At 36.1% G+C, this 21,257-nt stretch overlaps 1 long non-coding RNA gene across 1 annotated transcript; it reads left to right on the top strand.

Moving 5' to 3' along the window:
• Window positions 1-6,132: 6,132 nt before the first annotated feature.
• Window positions 6,133-15,136, top strand: LOC108617782 (uncharacterized). The gene is made up of 3 exons (XR_016271392.1): window positions 6,133-10,514; window positions 10,919-14,291; window positions 14,339-15,136. It is a non-coding gene; the product is annotated as an uncharacterized LOC108617782 (long non-coding RNA).
• The last annotated feature ends 6,121 nt before the right edge of the window (window positions 15,137-21,257 follow it).

Below are 21,257 nucleotides of genomic sequence, written 5' to 3'. Positions count from 1 at the left end.
TTTCAAGTCATGGATAGCCCGAGATGAAGACGACAACAACAGGGCGTACTGCAGAATCTGCAAATGTATAAATTGCAAATTTTTAACAAATATTTGTCCTGTTCTCTGCCCTTTTTTAATTTTCAGCATTTTTCCCGTGTTTATGAATATTTTTGCTATTTTTTTTTTAAATGACATCACTGACGATGTCTGATCACAATTTGCGTATGTTGTATAAACATATGTACATATGTATGTATGTGTGTGTACTCATGTATGTATGAGAGAATACCCGCATACATACATATGTACATATGCACACGCATTCATATGGAATGGTGCGAGCGCGCTCACACACATACATACATACACTGCATGCATGTGCATGTAATTCTAGCTCCTTTTGTTTTCTGCCGCTCCCCCTGCATTGCTAAATAAATACATACATACATATATAGTTGACTGAACCTCTGAACTTCTGAGGCAAACGGAAAAAAAGCTTAAGCAAACAGCAGCAGAAAAGGAAAACAAAACAAAAGGAAAAATAACAACAAAGTTATGAGACATTCGAGGTTGAGGTAGGTTCCCTATCTAATTAAATTGCGCTCAAGTAAATGAAGATAAATAAGCAGAGGAAGAAGATGTGCTACTTCTAGGCGGAATATGAATCTATAAGCTATGTATGTAGGATATACATACATATGTACATATGTATAAAGAATTTAATATTTTTAATTAATTTGTATTTATTTATTTAATTTTTTGTAGGTTTTTATGTTGCCGCTCTCTATATGTATTATCTATGTATGTATGTATGTACATACATATGTACATATGTATGGGCATAAAGCGGGCCTATTAAATTTAAATTCCTAGAAAACTTGTGTGAACACACACGCATACGCACACACACACACAAAGAGAGAGAGAGACACGTCATCATATCATAGAACCAACAGTGATAACATCATTAAAGTGGGCGTGGCAAGAACGTAATTGCATCAAGCAAAGTTAACTCGATAAGGCAACAGCTGGCCAGGCCACGCCCACTAGCCCACACGTCCACGCACTAGTTAGATATCCTGAGCCCAGCAAAGCGCTGATATCCAATCTGATATCAATTTGTATATATGTACATACATATGTACATATGTATGTATGTATGTTAAAGTCCAAGTCTTTAAATTTTAATATTAATATCAATGCAATAAATTTTCCCACATTGCAAAGATTCAAGCTTTATGTGAGCGTAGCAAATGCCTTTCGGATATTGAAATACTCTTCACTCTGTTGGGAGTAGGGTAAGTAGGCAAAGAAAAAGAATTGCGCATAGCGGAACTTTGCCGATCGACCTGCTCGGCAATGTTGCCGTTTCAGCTTTTTTTCGCGTCAGATCTGGCTTTTTTTTAAAGTCAGACTGCAGGTAAAATTGGAAAATAGCGGCAAGAGGGAATTTAAATTTTTTTTTTTTTTCGAAAATCGAAAAAGCTTTTTTCAGATATTTTTATTTTTCTAATTTCATCAGTATTTTTTCAAACATTATTAAGTGATGATGATCAACCGATCACGCGCTTTCTGTAGCTATTGCAAGAACAATATTACAGCGAAACGTAGCGATTTGCAGCAAGCACTGATCGTTTACGCGATGGTTGCGTTCCTTTGACATTTATGTACATATATGCATGAATGTATGTATTTACATGCACTCGACGGCAAAGATCATTTCTGTTGCGCTTTTCAGTCAAACTGAACTCTCTTTTGCTGAGAGTCTTTGCATGAGGAAAGTCGTATTGCCCTTTACGCGAGCTTTACACGAATGAGTCAATGCAAAGCGCTTTACCAAAACTGATTCAAAACAAAACAAAGAGAGCCGCTCAGAGCGAGGTCGTGTCTGCACAATCTTTTCGGTTATGCTACGAAGCAGAGCATATAACTTATAACCAGTGAGAACGTTACAGTCGGGCGTTACCGATTGCAGAATACTATTCACATCCCAAACGCAGTCAACCCGAGTATATAGTGCAATTTTCAACAAAGAGCAAGGCATGATCCCATTAAAATTGGCAAATCATCTAGAGCTATTCCCTTTTTTGGAGCTAGGATCGTCAAATTACATGTAAAATTTATACAATTTCGATTTTTGTTCTATTTTGGTTACCGGCCCCAAGCTAGCAGTAGCTCGGTGCTATTTTTACGTGTGCACTAGGGAAATTTCAATTTTAGTTATTAGTTGCTTCAAATATTGTTTATGTTTTTCTTTTTGTATATAATAGCTATAAATGTAAATGAAGTCAGAAACATTTCTTTAAATGCAGACTTTATATTTTAATTCTTTTAAATTTTCGATCGTACTATCGATATTATCGATCGTTTTAACTATCGACTGTGCAAAAATCGATGGTGTGCACACATTCATCGTTTATTCTCTGCGTACAGACAAAAGCTCACCTTCTAGCATATTCTAAGAATTGGGTTGGATTCCTGGATTTTCTAGCCCTTACTGTAATTTTGTCAGACGCTCTGTTCTTAAGTTATTTATTTTAGCTACTAGCTGATCAAGCGAATCGATGGAGCGGATGGTTAAGGCGACGCAAGTCGTGTTAGAGCAAAGATATCAAAATCGCTCTGATGCTGTTTTCTTCATACGTCTTCAGTTTTTTATGAATAAGATATTTTACTGGGAAGGTTATATAAGTTTCAATTTGTTTCTTCTTAAATAACCCCCAAATGCTTATACGTATGTGACATATAAAAATACACGTATGTACATATATATATATATATATACCATTGATGCTGATTTGTCTTTTTTCCGGACAGATCAGTCCTGTTTTTAAGGGCTTCGTCCGGAAAAAGTATCACAGGTTCCCTATCTGGAAATCTATCCTTTTTTTGAGAATTCGAATCGTGTTCATATTTTCCCAGGTTGGCTGTTTTCCCTGTTGATCGGTTTTGGATGCAACAGAATTCTATTCATTAACATTACAGAATAGTCGAACAGAGCTTTAGCATAAAATATACCAAATTGTATACCGATCAGTGCTGCCAACTTTTCCGGGAAAGAAAATGCTAAATTAAGCTTTCAAACCTGGTAGAAACGGCTAGATTAAATTCAAGAATAGCCAGAAATATAGCCATTTCAGTTTTTATACCCTGAACCCATTGAAAATGGGAAATTAGGATATAAAAGTATATATATTCCTGATCAGAGTGACGAGCTGAATCGATTCAGCCCCGTCCGTCTGTCTGTCAGTCCGTCTGTCTGTATGTAAGAACGCGTCGATCTCAGAAGAAATAAGAGCTAAAGACTTGATTTTTTTTAATGTCCGTAAACGAAAGTCCATCCACAAGAAAAGTTATTAAACAATTAAGTTACAATAGTAAGCACACACTGCAACCAATGCGTTTTTATCCATGCGTGCGCATGTGTGTGTGCATGTGTTGCTTCTTATGTAAGCAGAAAGACGCGAAGAATTATTGAAATATCAGCTTCAGGGGATCCGTACTCGAGCAGTCTCGACTAGAGCTTTCTTTCTTGCTATGAATTATATTTTTATTCGAAAATTGACACACGATTATCGAGTTCAATAAAATCTATTTTTTCCTCGGCAGTGTACGAATTGCCAAATTTCCCGCCAGCAGTTAGTTTAAAATTTTTTCTGCATTTGGCAGTTGAAAAAGGCCAGATCGGGGCGGTAAAAGGCTATGCTAGTATCCCTGGTACCGATATTTGATCAAGAACAGTGCCAAAATGAGTAGAATTGAATTGTGTAAGTGCTTTGTATGTATTATCGATATCGTCTTTTATCTTAAATTTAATGTGAAAAGAGTGGTAAAATATCCAAAGAGATTAATAAGTAAATATTTCGGGACTGCTGGCTACACTAGCCTGATTTTAAGTCGTGGATAGTCCGGGATGAAGAGGACACCAATGAGGCGTGCTGGTGATATTGCAAATGCATTATAAATTGCAAGATCGAAATTCGCGCACATAAAATATCTGTACATAAATTTTTATTCTTCAGATTTAGATTGCGTCGGCACAAGTTATGTATGTATGATGTTACAACTACATACATACATATGTACATATATGTCATATTAATAGCGACGTACGAGACCCGGGAAGAAGACTCTGAGCACTTAATTGACAATGCCTTGCAATTGCTGGTATGAAGAAGAAACAAGTAAGAAGGCTCCAGTCGAGACTGCTCGACTAGGAGATACCCTGAACCCTGTAAGCTCATATTCAACTTATTCTGAACTTATTTTCTGCACACATGCATACACATGCACTTAAAGCACGCGCTCTGCAAATTGCGCAGTAAGCAGCGACTGCGCTTGGGCTGCGCTGCAGCGTGGTCAATATAATGAGATTTTATTAGTTGAATAATTTCTCTTGTAGTAGTACTATCTTTATGAAACTTTCAGAGCGTGATCATATGGTTAGAATGTGTGTACATTTCAAAGCACAAGTCTCTGATCAGCTCGTCGCCCAGATCAGGAATATATGTACATATGTATATACCTTATGGGGTCTGCGATGATTCCTTCTGCCTGCTATATACTTTTCACAAAACCATTATACCCTGATTTCCCATTTTCAATGGGTTCAGGATATAAACACGATCAACTGTCATTTGCGAGCTATGTATAATGCAGACAAAGGCTTTGAGGGCTATGCGAGAAAATCAATGTTATCACGAAGAGGCTGTAACGAGATGATAGCAATTGTATAATTATTGTTTTAACATTGAATATTCTCTTCATTAATGTAATACAAATTTGTTGAATTTTTATCTTTGGTTGATCTAGTTTTTTTTTGCGAAAAGCTTAAGCGAGACCCGAGCCAATGCGAAGCTCAGTGGGAGAGTCGTGTTCGGTCTAGATGTCCACATTCAGAGGTACCTCTGAGTAGCAATTTCGAATAGATCAGATGTAAAAAGCTCGCAGATAATTATCATGTTTATAGCAGTATGATGATCATGTTCCCAAACACAAGGCAGATAATACTAAAATGAAGATTGAGAATGTGCATTGAAAAATGATCAGAGACTTGAGATTTGGCAAATGCCCAATTTGCCCAACCAATGCAACCAGTGCTATAATCTGAAAGTTTCATGAAGAAACTCTCTTCGACAAGAAAAGTTATTAAACAATTAAGTTCCCATAACAAGCCCACAGCCCAGTCGTGTTTATGCGTGTGTGTATTATGTACATACAATGTATGTATGTTAATGGATTGTACATCTACATATGTATGTGTGTGTGTATGTAGATTGACTAAAGCTGGTTGAGCTAGGAACTATTATTATCCATTTTGAATATGACTTTAATTATAAAATTCACTTTAATTTCTTGGCAAGTTGTTTCTGCAGATATTTTTTCCATAAAGAAATTTGTTATTTTTGCATTGCAATGCAATTTGTTACGCACATGCATGTGTATGTGTGTGTGCGCGCGCCAGTGTGAAGAGTGTGTATGTGTGTTTGCGTGAGTTCGGAGTTCGCTTTGCATTGATTTGACCGTTATTTTCCTCAAAAATTCGTCTTCACATTCGATTTATTTCGTTTTCGTTTTCGATTTCGATTTCGTTTTTGTTGATTTTGCATTTTACACTTTACATTTTACATTTGTTGCCGTTGGGGTTGGCCCTTTGGCTCTTCTAGTTCTATGATAGTCGCTGCCGCGCGTACGTTACGTGTTACATACACACATGCACACGCACACGCATACACGCATGCACGTACATACATATGTATTTACATATGCAGCGAATGAGCCATAAAGCAAGAGAATAGGTGCAGCAGCAGCAGCGGCAAAAGCAGCGGCCGCGTCTAAAGCTTTCTTCAGGCTGCCGCGCATTTTTGCCCATGTAAACTTTATACCCATTGAATATGATAAATCTGGGTATATTGTTTCGTGCAAATGTTTAGTAAGTGTTTCTAAGACCTAGAAGGGGGCGTGGCAGTTCTTGATCAGAGCTACGAGCTAAGATCTAGAAAGTTGAAATTATTTCGATTACTATTACCATTTAATTGTTATCGATTAATACCTGTATCGAAATTCAGTTTTCAAATTATATCTCGTACATCTCCGTAGATTGAGTGTCCAAAATAACAATAATGTTGACCATTCTCATCACTTCAGTAGAGGATATGTTATTCAATGAGTCGTTGTGTAAAAATATCCGTAGTTTTTCTGTATTTTTTGTTTCAACCTCCTTGTATTATTTATAACTTCATTTGTTTGTGATATTTCGTAATTGCTATTGAGTTTCGCATCATTTTACACTGCCGCACGGACTACAGGGAATCTGCTGGTCGGGTCGAGTAGAGCTTTCTTTCTAGTAGTCACTTTTCTGTGCTTTCCACAAAGTTGCAGTTGTGGTTTTTGTTCTTGTTGTTGGCGCTGCTGCTGCGATTACACTTGCATACATACATACATATGTACATATGACTGTATGTACATATATACATACGTAAATACATACATACATGTGTACATGCATATGGATGTACGTACATATGTGTGTATATTCATATGTATTCGAAATGCTGTTGTTGTTATTTTGCGCAATTATTTGCGCGTGTTCAATTTTTCGCTCGTTCTGCTGTTGCCATTTGCCATAGTAGAAAATGCTACGCCATTGCGCCAAAGCCAACTGCGTAAATAAAGGCAACAAGTGTGGCTGCGCTGCCAGCGCAGTCGGCGTCACACTTGTTAGTTGTTGTGTTTATGTTAGTAATGGTTAAATGCTAAAAATTATCTAATTCAAATGCAAATTCGACCAAGAAGCAACAACAACAACAAGACCAAGAACAGCAACAAAAACAAAACTCATTAATATCGCAAAATGAATTGCTAATATTGTCTCTATCTTGCCTCTTCTTCTCTTTTTACATTTTACAACTTGCCATTTGTAACGGCGTATCGATAGCATTCTATGACATGTACATGCATATGTATGCGCGCGTGGTGTGTGTGTGAGGGTGTGTGTGTGTGTGAGGGTGTGTGTGTGTGTGTAACTTACGAAACCGCTTTTAACCCAAAGGCGCCACCAGACACAACACGTGCATATGTATGTATGTACATATACTGCTACGAAATTACTACACTCTCTCTATCTTCCCATATGCCTCTCTCTCGCTCGTGCTCTCTCTTTCTCTCCCTCTCCACTAAGCTAGCTGCATATTTAACGACTAACACGTGTGATTACATTGTAGTGGGGCATGCAGGGCGGACACATAACATGCTGTCACAGTTTACAGTTGATAAGATGGCGTTGTTGTTGTTGCTGTTACAGTTTTTGTTTGGCAGGTGTTGGTGTAATTGCAATTTTAATGCGTCGCAGCAACAACTGCAATGGAAACAACAAAATTTCAATGCATTTGTATGTATGTACATATATACATAAGTATGTCTGTTAAGCATACATAAATACATACATATGTAACTGATTGAAGATCAAAGCACAGTCCAAAGTGTGACAGCTGGAATCCAACATTTTGTAGAGTAAAAACTATTTCTGTTATTTAACAAACAAATTCTTAAGATTTCGTACATTTTTTTATAAAAAAAAAAAAATAAATAAATAAAATAAAATAAAAAAAAAACTCTACACCTAACTAAAAATAATCCAAGTTCTTTTCACATTGAAAAATTTAAAAAAAAAAATGCTCTCAAAATCCAATTGTTATCAAACTCCGTAAATATGTATATATGTATGTACATACATATGCCCATAAAGACTATGTATGTATATATGTATTTACGTATGTATGATTCAATGCAACTGTCCACTTGCCACACTTAAGCGTTTATGGCATTTACTTTAACAACTTTGTTGTAAACTGCGTCGTTTCAAAATTCCTAAATGGAAACGCAAAAAGCAAAATAAAAAAGAAAAAAAAAAAAAAATGCGAACGAGAAAATATTGGCAATAAAAAATGAAATATGAAGATTATCTTGGAAAAAAAAAGAATAATAAATAAACAAAAACATAAAAAATAATAATAATTATAATATTACCATTCATAATAATAAAAAAACTTTTTTTAATGTTTAATTATTTTATTTAAGCGGAGACACACTACACTTGGCTAAAAATAAAATATAATAAAAGCTAACATTAGCAAAATAATTTAAAAGAATTGAAACAAGTTAATAAACATTATCATTATCATTATTTATATGTAATATTAAATTAAACAATATGTTTCAAGTTATTATATTTAACATTTCTTGGACATATTAATTTTGAACGGCAAGGGTGTGCGGCAGTCAGTGCGACGCTTCCTTGTGCCCTTGCCACCTACACAGTTAGGCTTGCATTAAATATTGCAATGCTAAGCTATCAGACAAAAGCTTTCGAAAGCTGCCAACAATTCAGCAATAAGTGGCGCAAAAGCTTTTTGTGTCCAATTTCATAATTTTGCGAATAACTGCAAACTAATATGACATTATTTTGATAAACATACATACATACATATCTATTAAGTATCTACATACATTTATATATACAGTATGTCCAAGTTACAAGTCCTAGTACAAATTCAACTTTGACATATTTTATTAGGAAAGACACTTTTTTTCATAATTTATTTTTACATTATTTCTGTTTTATGTATTCTTAACGAAAATAAATAAAAGAAACAATAACAAGTAAGAAAGCTCTAGTCGAGAGTGCCCGACTACGAGATTCCCTGAAGCTTTCGAGTAACTGATATTTCAATAATTAGAAGGGCATGGGGTAAATTTTAACAAAAATCGAAATTGTATAAAATACATATAAGTATACATATACAATTTGGAGACTCTAGCTTTAAAGATGTAGGAGATATAATTTTATCACTGATTTTCGATAAGGTTTTTTATCGATAAAAAATAATGGGATGGGTTATCGATTTTTGGTGATACGCTCGATATCCGCGCTGTATATACGGATATTTAAAAAAAAATTGAAGTCTCTAGCTCTTATACGGGACGGACGTACAGACAGACAGACGGACAGGGCCAAATCGACTCAGATCGTCACCCTGATCAAGAATATATATATATACTTTATGGGGTTTGCCACGCCTCCTTCTGCCTGTTACATACATTTCAACAAAACCATTATGCCCTGATTTCCCATTTTCAATGGGTTTAGGGTATAATAAAAATATAAACAAAAACATACAAAATAGTTGTAATTATATAATTATATTAATTGTTAAATTAATTTACAAAATGCAAACATTAATATTATGAAATTTGTAGCTCTCAAAGATGAGTATAGAATTGTCTAATATTTGGAATACTCCCATTAGCTTCCATTACACATATACATCTACATACATATGTACATATGTGTGTACATACATATGTCGTAGTGTTGAGGTATTTTGCGCCACTCCTCATGTATGCAACAAATTAACTCCTTTTTGGTCTAATGTAAAAATAAATTATGAAAAAAAATGTCCTTCCTAATGAAACATGATGTTAAAGGTGAACTGTATATTATATTTAAGTAAGCAACTAGAATCCACTTGTCTTTTGAAGTGCATTTACTTATTCATAGAAAATGAGTTTAGCTGTTCTTCTGCCTTCGGGCAGCGGCGATGACAATTGGAAAGGCAGATGTAACTTTCGCAAGGATTTACGCACAAGTGCAAAAACAAAAGGCGAAACACAAAGGGGATATGGACGAGAGCAGCAACAACACAAGATCAACAATAATATGACTAACGCAAGTAACCAGAGAGAAACAGCAGCAACAGCAGCAACAGCAGCAGCAGCAGCTGCAATAATAACAATACGCAAAGGAGGCAGCGACAAAGACAATGCCGAAGACGCCGCTCGGCATACATAGTACAGTCGCGGTGAGGTACTCATGCACACTCTTGGCATAGCCGGCCGGCGTGTAGTAAAAGAAGACAACGAATGCTGCAGTAAGCTTAATAACGGAACATGCGCACACCAAAGCGCGCGCGCAAATACATACATATACACATTTATTTGTTTGCTAAAAATGCACTCAAAACAAACGAAAAGCTGTTCGGTCGCAAGTGACGTCGCCGCTGACGCTGGCGCTGGCGCTGGCACCGCTACCGCCTCTAATTCTTGTGTGCGTTCTCTCAGCTTTTTATTTCACAATTCGCCATAGTATATGTATGTATGTTTGTATGTATATAATGTATTTACATATATGTATGTGAGTATGTGATGCACTTCAATATACTATTTGCATGCATGCGTTGAATTTCACCAACAAATGAAAAGCGAACAAATTCACTAATTATAGAACTTGGGCGATTCAGTTTGTTGTCTCGAGAGAAACACAAAGCTGCGTGAGAGCGAGCGCAAGAACGAAACTCCAACACACCACAGTGTGGTGAGCCGACTCACTCTCTGAGTAGTTGAGAGTTGAGCATTTTGCTGTGGAGAGTGAGCGGGAATGCGAGTGTAAGCGCCAGTCGCTTGGCAACATGTTGCGGCAGCATGCAGATACGCCCGGACGTAGTACTGCGCAACATACGGGCATCAATAGTTCGGTAGGTAGCAAGACGCTCTCCTTTTAGGCAGCCTAAGTTGACGACGCATACTAGGGCGTGGCATCGGCATTTTGTTGTCTCTGTTGTTATTCATTTGCATTTTCCACTAATCAAGGACATTGTCGTTGTCCTTTAATGCAAGGAAAGTCTGCAGCGAAATTACATTAAACATTTAAAGGTGTCTGTGCGGCAAGGCGTGGCAAGTGCGGGCAGGCTGTGTATCCTTTTGTTTTTTGGTATTTTGCCTGTCCTGCGGGCTGTCTGCAAATGTGGCACACAAATATGCGAGGGGTTTGCTGAAGCTGCCAGGCGAAAGTGGGGCTGAGCCTGTGGGGGCGTTGGGGTGCCTTTCTCTGATTAGATGGCACGTGTATGTCTCTGACTCTCTCTCTCTCTCTCCGTAGCCCTCGCTCGTTCTCGTCGTGCGTGCTGTCTGCGACCTTCAAAAAGCATAATGAAATCCGAGCAGCGAGCCCAAAACAAACTTGCCAGACAACAAAAAGGAGCAGGACATTCAACCGGCTGCTTGGAGCTGGGGGCGCACAGACAGCCCCAGAGCCATCCCAAGCCGGGCAGGACTGTGGGCCAAAGGCGGATTCCCGATTGCTGCTTGCGTGCGGTATTATCGTTCCCCGACGAGTCGTCCTTGGTCGTTCGCGCACTCAATCCTTGAAGGTCACCCAGCAGCAACAGCAACAGAAACAACTGGAATTATAATAACATCCTTGCTCTCAGCATATTTTCCTGCTCTGCATCCTGATGGCAGCTAGGGTAGAGTCTGCCCCCAGCCTAAGCCAATTTTAGGGTCTCTGTCTGTCCAACTGCGGGGACTGGGTAAAGGCATGCAGACAGCTCCAGCTCCAGCTCTAGCTTCAGCCTCGACTGAGACTCCAACTCCAGCTCGAGGGCGCTGCCAGGCTCAAGGACAACGGCGCAGGGCCAATGCCGAAATAACGTAATTGAGGCAGAGTCAAGGATAAACATCTTGAGAGTTGCGTCAATTCTCTAATCCTTTCGTGTCTGCATTCAGATTGCTTGAATTCCTGATTGAGTGATTGAATCAATGATTGAATTGACTGATTGATAGAAAGTAGCTAAAGGTAATTTTTGCAAACTTGGAGAAATGCGGATGGAATGAATCGATGCGGGTTGAATTCAAAGGGAGAGAGATGGAGAGAGAGAGAGAGTGAGAGAGAGAGAGAGAGAGAGAGAGAGTGAGAGAGAAAAAGCGGTCGAAAATAGTGGGAGAAGAAGGCTGAGCTGAAGAAGGAGTGAGGAAGAAAGTGAGAAGAGAGCAAAGACACACAGAGACGGTGACATTGGGAGAGAGAATAATAGCTGGTGGGTAAATTGAGCAGAAGAAAGGGAGAAAAAAGGAATTGAGATAAAGAGAAATGCAATAGGGCACGCGATAGATAGATAGAAGTAATGAGATGGAGAGAGAGCGAGGAAGAGAACGAGATGGAGATAAGTAGAGAGTAAAGCAGGGAGTGGGGTTACATAGTGCACATCAAGCCTGTCACATCCGCATCCACGTCGGCAACGAAGTGCACGAAGAGTGAGGCACAAGTGGACTCCGACAAAGGACTCACTCGACATTCGAAGTGGAGAAACATCAACATCAACAACAACACTTCAGTACCAATCGCATACCCTATTATAGTATGAGCTGGGTGTTTCAGCTAACTTCGAGCTGTTTGCAATTCATTTATTAAATTTTGCCATGAAATTCGATTGAATGTTTACATATCATATTTTTCGATTAACTGTTATAAATATATAACAAATATGCTGAATGCATCAAAATACAGATATGCTCCAAAGTCTGTTGCTTTCATATGAAAATGCTTTTCTTAATTTTCATTCAAAAAAGAAGTCTTGCCATGTGAGAGCATAGCATAACTAACTTTATTTATTGGCATCATTCATAGACATATATTACTATAAAATAAATGTGTAGTATAAGCCAATCTAAACAGCCGCAGCTAACTCGCATTACAGGGTATCTACAGCAGCACCCACAAAAAAACAAAAAATAAATAAATATTAAAAAAAAAAAAATAAAATAAATAAATAGACCCCACGCCTTGTCGCAGCGTCGATTCTGTGTGTCTCAACGGATCTGTTGGATCTACCTTCAGATTGTCGACTCTCTCTGTCTGTCTTTGTCTCTGGCTCTCTTTCTCTCTCGCATTCGATCCCTGTCTTGGCACTTGATTGCTCGGCGTTGTGCGTCTTCGTCAAAATGTTGCACTTGAGGTTATCTAAGGAAAATCATTAAACACACATACACAAATACAAATACAAAAATACAAACACAAATACATCCGTCGCATTGATAAGTATGAAAATCAGTTTTGCTGCCTCGTTCTCGGTTGTACTTTGTCTATCTATCTCGTTTTTACTCACAGTTTTCATGATTTGTTTGTTCTATTTGTTACTTTTCTGCTCCATTTCCAAAAATCGTTTTTCAGAAGATTTACATTTATTATAATCTAGATATATCGATCCCCAGGAGAAGATTTGAATTTTTTTTTTTTAAATTTAAGATTTGTTTATATAATAATTTTATATGTATATGTTATCTGGAATTTTATGAAATATCTCTAATATCAAAGGCATAAACAGAAACCTGAAGATCTATCCCCACTGGGCATGGGTATAATTTGAGAACTAACTACGGCGTATGATTTGGAGAAGCCAAGCTCTCAAGTATTGCAAACAATTCTTTGAAAACAAACAGCCATAAACTGATACCTTTACGTGATATGTTGAATCGATTTAGCTGACTCCAATATTTAATGTAAGCAATTCAAAGTCAAGCCTATCAAGAGGTCTCCAAACTATAGACTACTCATGCATAGAATAAATGGAGCTAATACCAATTTCGCATTATTAGCTGAGTTAACAGAGCCTGATACTGACCTGCCCCATTACGGGTATGTGTAGGTCGAGCACATCCGAGTCGGGCCAAAAGTCCCTTGGAAATCTTTCACTTTGTTCGTCCCACAGTCGCAAAAGTCGCAAAGTCGCTTTGCCGTGACCTTTTCAGAGCCATCTTCAGCTGAATTACACAATCGGGCAGCTCATCTAAATATACATATATATTTATATAGATATATGTATGTATACATATGTATGTATATATCTCTGCATACTGGCGATATTTTTGGCCACCCTTAGAACATTTTACACAGATTTAGAATGCAGTTTGTCGGCGCGACGACATCTCGATGCTTTTTAAATTTAGCCCACCTGGGGATTGCCTACTGAAACGGAGAAAGTGAGAGTGACAGAATTCAAAGTTTGAGGGAATGGGGGAGACGGAGGCAGACAGTGTGTGTTTGTATGCGTGTATGTGTGAGAGACAGAGAGGGACAAGGAAGAACTTTTCAGATATTTTGTATGGTTTTGAAATGCTTATCAAAGTTTTTTATTTAAAGTGCAGCCTATAGTTGTAATTTTATATATTTATTTTATAGATAATCAATAATTAAATGTGAATATTTTACATAAATATTTGCTAATATACTGCAAGTACAACAATTTTGCTGATTGTCTGTTATCCCTGAGAAGGTGTACTTCCTGAAGTTTTCACATAGAAGGAAACAAATAGTTGCAAATAGTAGGTAGCTAAAAGTAAATGTTCTTGTATTGGGAGTGCGTGACTATAGATAACATACACATTACTGTACAGCTTTGCATACAAACGGACGGACGATGGGCGAGGAGGCTGTAGACCAAGGACAAAGTAGACACACTGAAGAGGAACCCTGGGTAGGTCTCAAGCAGGTCGAATCTGATTTGACTCTCATTTTCGACAGATTTTGCTGGACTTGGCAAAACAGACGAACACAAAATGGGGACGGTGCTTGGAGTAAAGTTGAGTCAGAGCGGTCAGCCTGGGTCCATTAAACTTGAATGCAAGCAGCTGGACTGAGAAAATTAAATATTAGTATATGAATATAGTAAATATATATAGTTATGTAGCGTATCCACATAATTCCCAATTACTATCTGGAGTTATTTGAGTTCTGGGTCGTTCCTAACCTACCTTTATCATATAGAGAAAATGGGGCTACTTAGACATATGACATAACTGCCATAAATTATTGCATAAGCAAGCACATCAGGTATGCTTATTGGCTTTCATCGCGGATCATTTGCTATGTAAAAAAATAAAGAAATATAAATAAATTTTCTGTTATTTCAAGATACGTATTTCCTACGCATAGCCTATGTTGTGTTTCGGTTCCCTGGAAACAGCTGGTCGGAAATGTCAACAGCTGTAGACATAATCATACATAAATACATATATATATATATACATATATACATATGTTAAAAGTAGCTCATTTCTGCGATTACAGTTTTCTTTTGAAGAGTGTGAAATTACTTAAATAATAGTTTGATTGTTCGTTGATTTACAGCCGGGGCAATAAACAGCTGATTACCCGATATATCAGGCGAGCTATCTTGAAAATTTACAAATAAATGCTGGAAATTTGAGCTCCAAATTTTGTTATGATGTCAACAACTGGAAATTGAAATCACTCCATAAAGTACATAGAGCTTTTACACTTAGAAATCTTTAGCTCAGCTTGATTCCCCCCGCAGCACGTTGCCCCTAGGTTCTATACGATATAAACTAGCTCTGTGATAGTTTTATATATCCTATGATATGCCTATATATGTAAATAAATATATATATATGTTATATATATATTTTTTTCTAATGTCTTCAATGTTTTCATACTCGTTGATTGTCTATAGGTAGAGTATGTTAGTTTGAGTATTTTTCTCTATCTGTTTGTTTCCAAAGTTTGGAAGTAAATCTTATCTGATATATCTTATATATGGAAACAAATAGACAAGTAATAATATTAATCTATATCTTTTACACAGCATTTTTGAAAGCCTAAAGAGATATGTATATTTCTTAAATAAAAACTCAGTTTGTAATTAAATCAATGTTGTCAAACAAAAAGTTGTCATAAAACATTTAATTTAAAATTTAATTTGAATTTTTTGTAAGTTTTTTTAAGCAACAAGATTTAAAAATGTTAAAAATAATACTTATAAGAGCTTCAATGCAGATTGCTATTCAGGTCTTCATACGAATGTTAGATGTTCCAACGATTTCAAAAAATGATATTCCATTAAATCTTGTTGTAGTATTCTAAGATTTTTAATAAGGCAACGAAATGCAAAGATTTACTCATATGTACAAGTATATACATAGATTAGCTCTAATTTCTACAAGGCCTAAGTATACATTATCCTCGCTGTCGCTCCACCTCTCTCTGATCATTTGATTTCAGTGAATTCCTTTAATTAAGTTTATCAGCGCAAACTTGATTCCTAAAAAAAAAAAAATTAGATATCAGCGGAACAGCGGAATTAAAAAAAAAGCTTTTTTTTTTTTTTTTTTTTTTTTAATAACACATATGCGAATAAGAATCATTTTAAAATTTTTTAGAGTTTCTAAATCCAAGTCGTAATACTCTCTGCTACGATTATTATATGCCTTCATTAAGCATCATATATTGCATTCGTATGGCAACAGAATTTTCTTGATATAGCTATACTCTATATACATATATGCGTAAGCGTAACCGCGGCGTATATCTCTCTTGGCCAACTGGTTATATATGGTGCGAAATCTTATCAATTGTCATGGACTTAAGTTTTTAAAATGTAATGTATTTAAAATACGAAACCTCTTTAATTTACTATCACTATTTTTTTTATAGTTTTTTATTTTTGTATTTTCGAAGGTTGCGTTTCCGTATCGCCCAAAGGTACTTCGCCATATACGCATTGAATATGTATGTATATATTTCGTATAGTTTTATGTATATATATGTACGCACACATAGACGTGTGCGTACATACTTATCAATCAAGGTCTTCATCGCACGATTCTGCAAATATTCGTTGTTAATCTCTCTCTCACACACACAGAGTTAGTATGTATATGAGCTTGGGTGTTTTATTTTAAACAGCCCGATAGCCCAACAGCAGTAGCAACAACAACAGCCGCATTTAGCTAGAACTATTAGGATTTATAATTTGATTTAGCTTTTCTTCTTCTTGTCTTTCCATTTCTTTTCTCTTTTTCGCACTATTCGTGCGGCAGTGTTTGATTATATTAATAATGCTGGCGCTGACGATGAAAACAATAATAAATTTCGCCAGCTAGAGTGAAGGCCATGCAAATCCGGTCGACTTGCCAATTTTGGTCTATGAGCTCTGCGGAATTGTGATTAGCAACCTGAAAAATGGGAACTTTTATTCGACAATTTCAACTGGATTTCAAGGGATCACAATATTTGTAGAAATATTCCAATTAGTTTCCATCAAATAATATTCTATCAGAGTTTTCTATCTTCCATTGCGGCTGATGAAATTTATTCTTGATATTGCTATTTGGCATCTTCGCTCTCATCATTCTGATTAAGATTTCAAGCCCTCTTTTTGTGAAGTAGAATCTTCTATATTATACCATCTCTATAAGAATTTTTGTCTTTGGTTATATATATTTTTATATATATATATATCCATAGCTAGCTTTGTGATATTTAGTTAGTTAGAGCTAGATCTGTTAGCCATAGCTTAGGTCTGATTAGATCTCATTCATTAACATATTAAGAGAAAAAACCTTGAGTATCTAGTACCTAATGCATATAGTAGTCTTACATCAGACATTGATTGGCTTGGGAGGTATTGTTTTATAGAGATATAAATACATACATAAAAAGATGGTCATAGACGGCCTAGTCTTTGGCTTACCAAAAGTAAGAATTTGAAATATTATATAGATCTAGATTGGATATAAGATTTAGATCCTACCCATATGTCCTATAGTTTAGAGTATGTGGTCTATCGACTGGAGCTTAACCAAATACTTGATGAATTCTAATATTTGTTAGCTACAGAAAAGTTGGTGCGAAAAAAGAGGTAAAGCAAAGCTGCTAATTAGTGGACAAGAAAAAAAGGAGAAGAAGCGAAAAAAGGTAGCACAAAGGAAAAAAAACGAGAAGCGAAATAAATAAAATAAATCAGAAATAGGCGAGTGTAGAGGCCAAATATGGCCAAATATGCTGAAGGCGACGTTTAGAAGTTAATTAAGTAAATTGGTAGAACAAAAGCCGCAAAATTGCGAATCGGTGAAAGGGGCGGTAGGTGCCGCACGCCCAATGGGGGGTGTTAGCGGCTGCACACACACAGACATATATATATATGTATATCTATATAAATATGACCAATTGCGAAGATTAATGAATGCTGTTGCGCTTGGGATACATTGAAGAATCTGTTCATGGGAAATGGATTTTAAGCTCAGGCAGCCCCCAATGGGTACACGGATGATGAAGCTATGCATAATCGAGCACATTCAGGTAAATGGCCAAAAAGAGAGAGAAATAGAGCGAGAGCGAACGTCTTCCAGCTGACAACAAACTGGGTCGCATTTGCTGCATAAAAGGGAAGTTTACGAATCGTATAGATATACACAAAGGCCAAGAAATAAAACAATAAAACGTAGCTGGCTTAGAATGATGGAAATAGAGGAATAAACAAAAACCCATAAAACAAGAAACAACAACAAAAACATTTTTATAAGCTTTTATATATTCATTACTACATACATATATGTACATATATATATATATATATATCTATGTAAATAATAAATATATACATATATGTATGTATGTGTGTATGTATGTATGTATGTGGGAGCGTGTGTTAAGCGATATAAAGAACGGCATAGAAATTTAAATATTACATGGTTGCCCTTGAAATTTGAATAGCGCCGAGAATATTAAGCTCAAACAACGCATACAGTGGGGCAAAAACTTTTTGTTAGTTCTGCAAAATTTCTATAACAAATGGTGTCTTTGAAATTAGTTCGACAAATGTTGCAGATTATAACAATTTCGGGGAAAATTTCTGGCAAACTTATTTAATTTTAGATAATAATTTATATATATACATATGTATATGTATGTATATATCTACAAAATTAACAAGGTTCTGTTGGAAATTTGTTTTGCAAGAGTTTGGGAGCACGTGCACTTCAGGGATGTAACACATTTGGAAATTAAAGAAATTGATTTGCCTTTGAAAATAGAAAGTGAAACCAGTAGTTGAGACTGCTCGACTCGGAGATACCCTGAACCCTCTAAGCTGATATTCTACTCATTCTGCACTTCTTTTATGCACAAATGCATACGCACGCATCCACACGCGTTCTGCTAACTGCGCAGTAAGCAGCGACTGCGCTTGGGCTGCAGTGTGGGTAATATTATGAGAATTTATTTGTTAGATAATTTCTTTTGTAGACATACAATCTTAATGAAACTTTCAGAGCGTAAAAAATGTGTGTACATTCCAAAGCACAAGTCTCTAGTACTTGAAATGAGTTTTTTTTTACAAATAAGGGGCGAAGGGGGCGTGGTATCCAAAATCTGTAAATTACAAAATCTTCGGATCGATCAACTGTATATATACACAGTAAATCTGTATATACACAGTAAGTCTCTAGGTCTAAAAGTGTTCAAATTAGGCAGAAAAAAAAAAACAAAATTAAATTTTTCGATTATTCTCGTATGAGTTATCGTTATCGTATGAGTTATCAAAAAAATATTAATAAGATAAACTTGTACTGCGTACGGTACACACAAGTATGCATGCAATTTCAGCTCTCTAGCTCTTATATCTCCTGAGATCGACGCACTCATACGGACGGACGGATGGACAGACGGACAGGGCTTTAATCGATTCAGTTCGTCGTACTGATCAAGAATATATATACTTTATGGTGTCTGCGATGATTCTTTCTGCCCGTCACATGCTTTTTCACATAATCATTATACACTAATTTCCAATTTTAAATGGGTTAGGTATATAAAAATGAATAGATATGACTTATAAAATGTTTTATTGAGCTCCAGTACTATACTTCTTTTACATGAACCCAACTGGTTTTTAGAATCTAAATATTCTTTGCGTGATTTCAATGATTTAAGTTCTATAAGTTACTCCCTTATATTCGACATTCCTATAACAAACAGTTCGGTGCAGTCTGTGATTTGAATTTGACAGGGACCGCAAATAAGAGTTATGAATTGAACAAAATTGAAGCTCAAAAGAATTCCCAAGAAGGGAGAGGAATCTACCTCTTTTACTCTTTTGCGCATACAGCAGGCAATGAATAGGTACTGGCAAGTGCACAGGGCAAGTGCACAATGGGCATGTGCCTATGCACACATGTACATATTTACATACATACATATAATATATCAAATGAAAGATATTAAGGCGTAGATCATATATATACAAAAATATATGATCTGGCTCCTCCAATTTTTATTTTCAATTTTTATAATAAATGTTAAGCCATAAGTCTTATTTTTTTTTTTATTTTTAATTTTTATTGTACAAATTGAAAATAAGAGCTATGATTTGATTTTTATATAAAAATCGATCTGTAATAATTATTGTTGATTTTTATCATATAAATTGTTTATAATAATTAAAAATATTTTTTTTTATATTAGTCAAAAAATAATTATTATTTTTTAATTTTTTTGCTGTAAAAGCTGTAATTGTTATGGTCCCTGGAATTTGTATTTAAGAGATCTGGTTTGATATCAATTTGGGGTATTGTTGACAAGAATGTATACATAGACGAGGCTATGGAGAAATAAATAGATTCTGTTTACAGTGTATATAATGTGCATCAAATCATTGGCTTATCAAATAATAATATATTTGAATAATTTTGACTTTGACTAAATAAATTTTCAGTTCATTTCTTGCTACATTTGATTTTTCAATGTGAAAAATGGGAAGTGACTCTCACTTTTCAGCCGCATGATTTAGTTTTTCGCTGAACTTCGGCCACTGTGCACATACAACGTGCGTTGATCTTGTTGCTGTGCCGAATTTTTTTAGCTTTGGTGTCTCCCGGTTTGCAGCCCTTTTGTCAAGTGCCAAAACTGAAAAAACTATCGATTTTTGTTGGCCTTGTTTTGTGTTTGTTGTTTTTTTTTTTCGTTTTCGATTGGGTTGCTGGCCAAGACAAGTGTATGGATAAAGCCAGAAACAGCGAGTCAGATCCAAAGCCGATCGGGTGTGTCGCGTGTGCCAATGGCGCATTAAATATTGGTGGAGTGGTCGAGCGCTCGATCACTCTATCGCTCTATCGATTGGCACGGCAACATGTGCCTCTCGAAGACAGTTCAAGCTGTTAATTTTTGTTAATTCACCGCAAAATTGTGTGAGAGGAGGGGAGTAGCAGAGAGAGAGGGGGAGGTAGTGCGTACAATAACCTGAAGCCCCTTGCCTGAACTATGAAGATCCCACAACTAAGTATGTGGTCGGCCACATTCCAAAGATTTGACAAATTCTCAGTTAGCATCTGTCTAATTCAATAGATTCGTCATGCGTTTAGTTTTTTCTTTTTGCTTTTTTTTGTTGGGCTAATGCGTGCAAATTATTTTAAATTAATATCTCATGTACATTGCGTACGTGTGCGTAGATATACAAATGTATGAAATTATGCTGAATACATATCGAATTGAATAAATATGTATATCTACGTACTCGTATACAGCCAGCAATAAAGCTATAAGCTTAATTTATTATAAAATTGGGAAAGCTTTCAGAAACTTCTACACATAGCAGTGGAAATCGGAGAAAATCTGAATTGTGCCTGAAAATATACTTAAGTTCCAT

The sequence above is a fragment of the Drosophila arizonae genome, chromosome X (genome assembly GCF_054131065.1).
Source record: "Drosophila arizonae isolate 15081-1271.41 chromosome X, UAZ_ARI_1.0, whole genome shotgun sequence".
Taxonomy (NCBI): domain Eukaryota; kingdom Metazoa; phylum Arthropoda; class Insecta; order Diptera; family Drosophilidae; genus Drosophila; species Drosophila arizonae.
The sequence above is the reverse complement of the archived record's forward strand: the minus strand, read 5'-3'. Positions and strand labels throughout refer to the sequence as shown.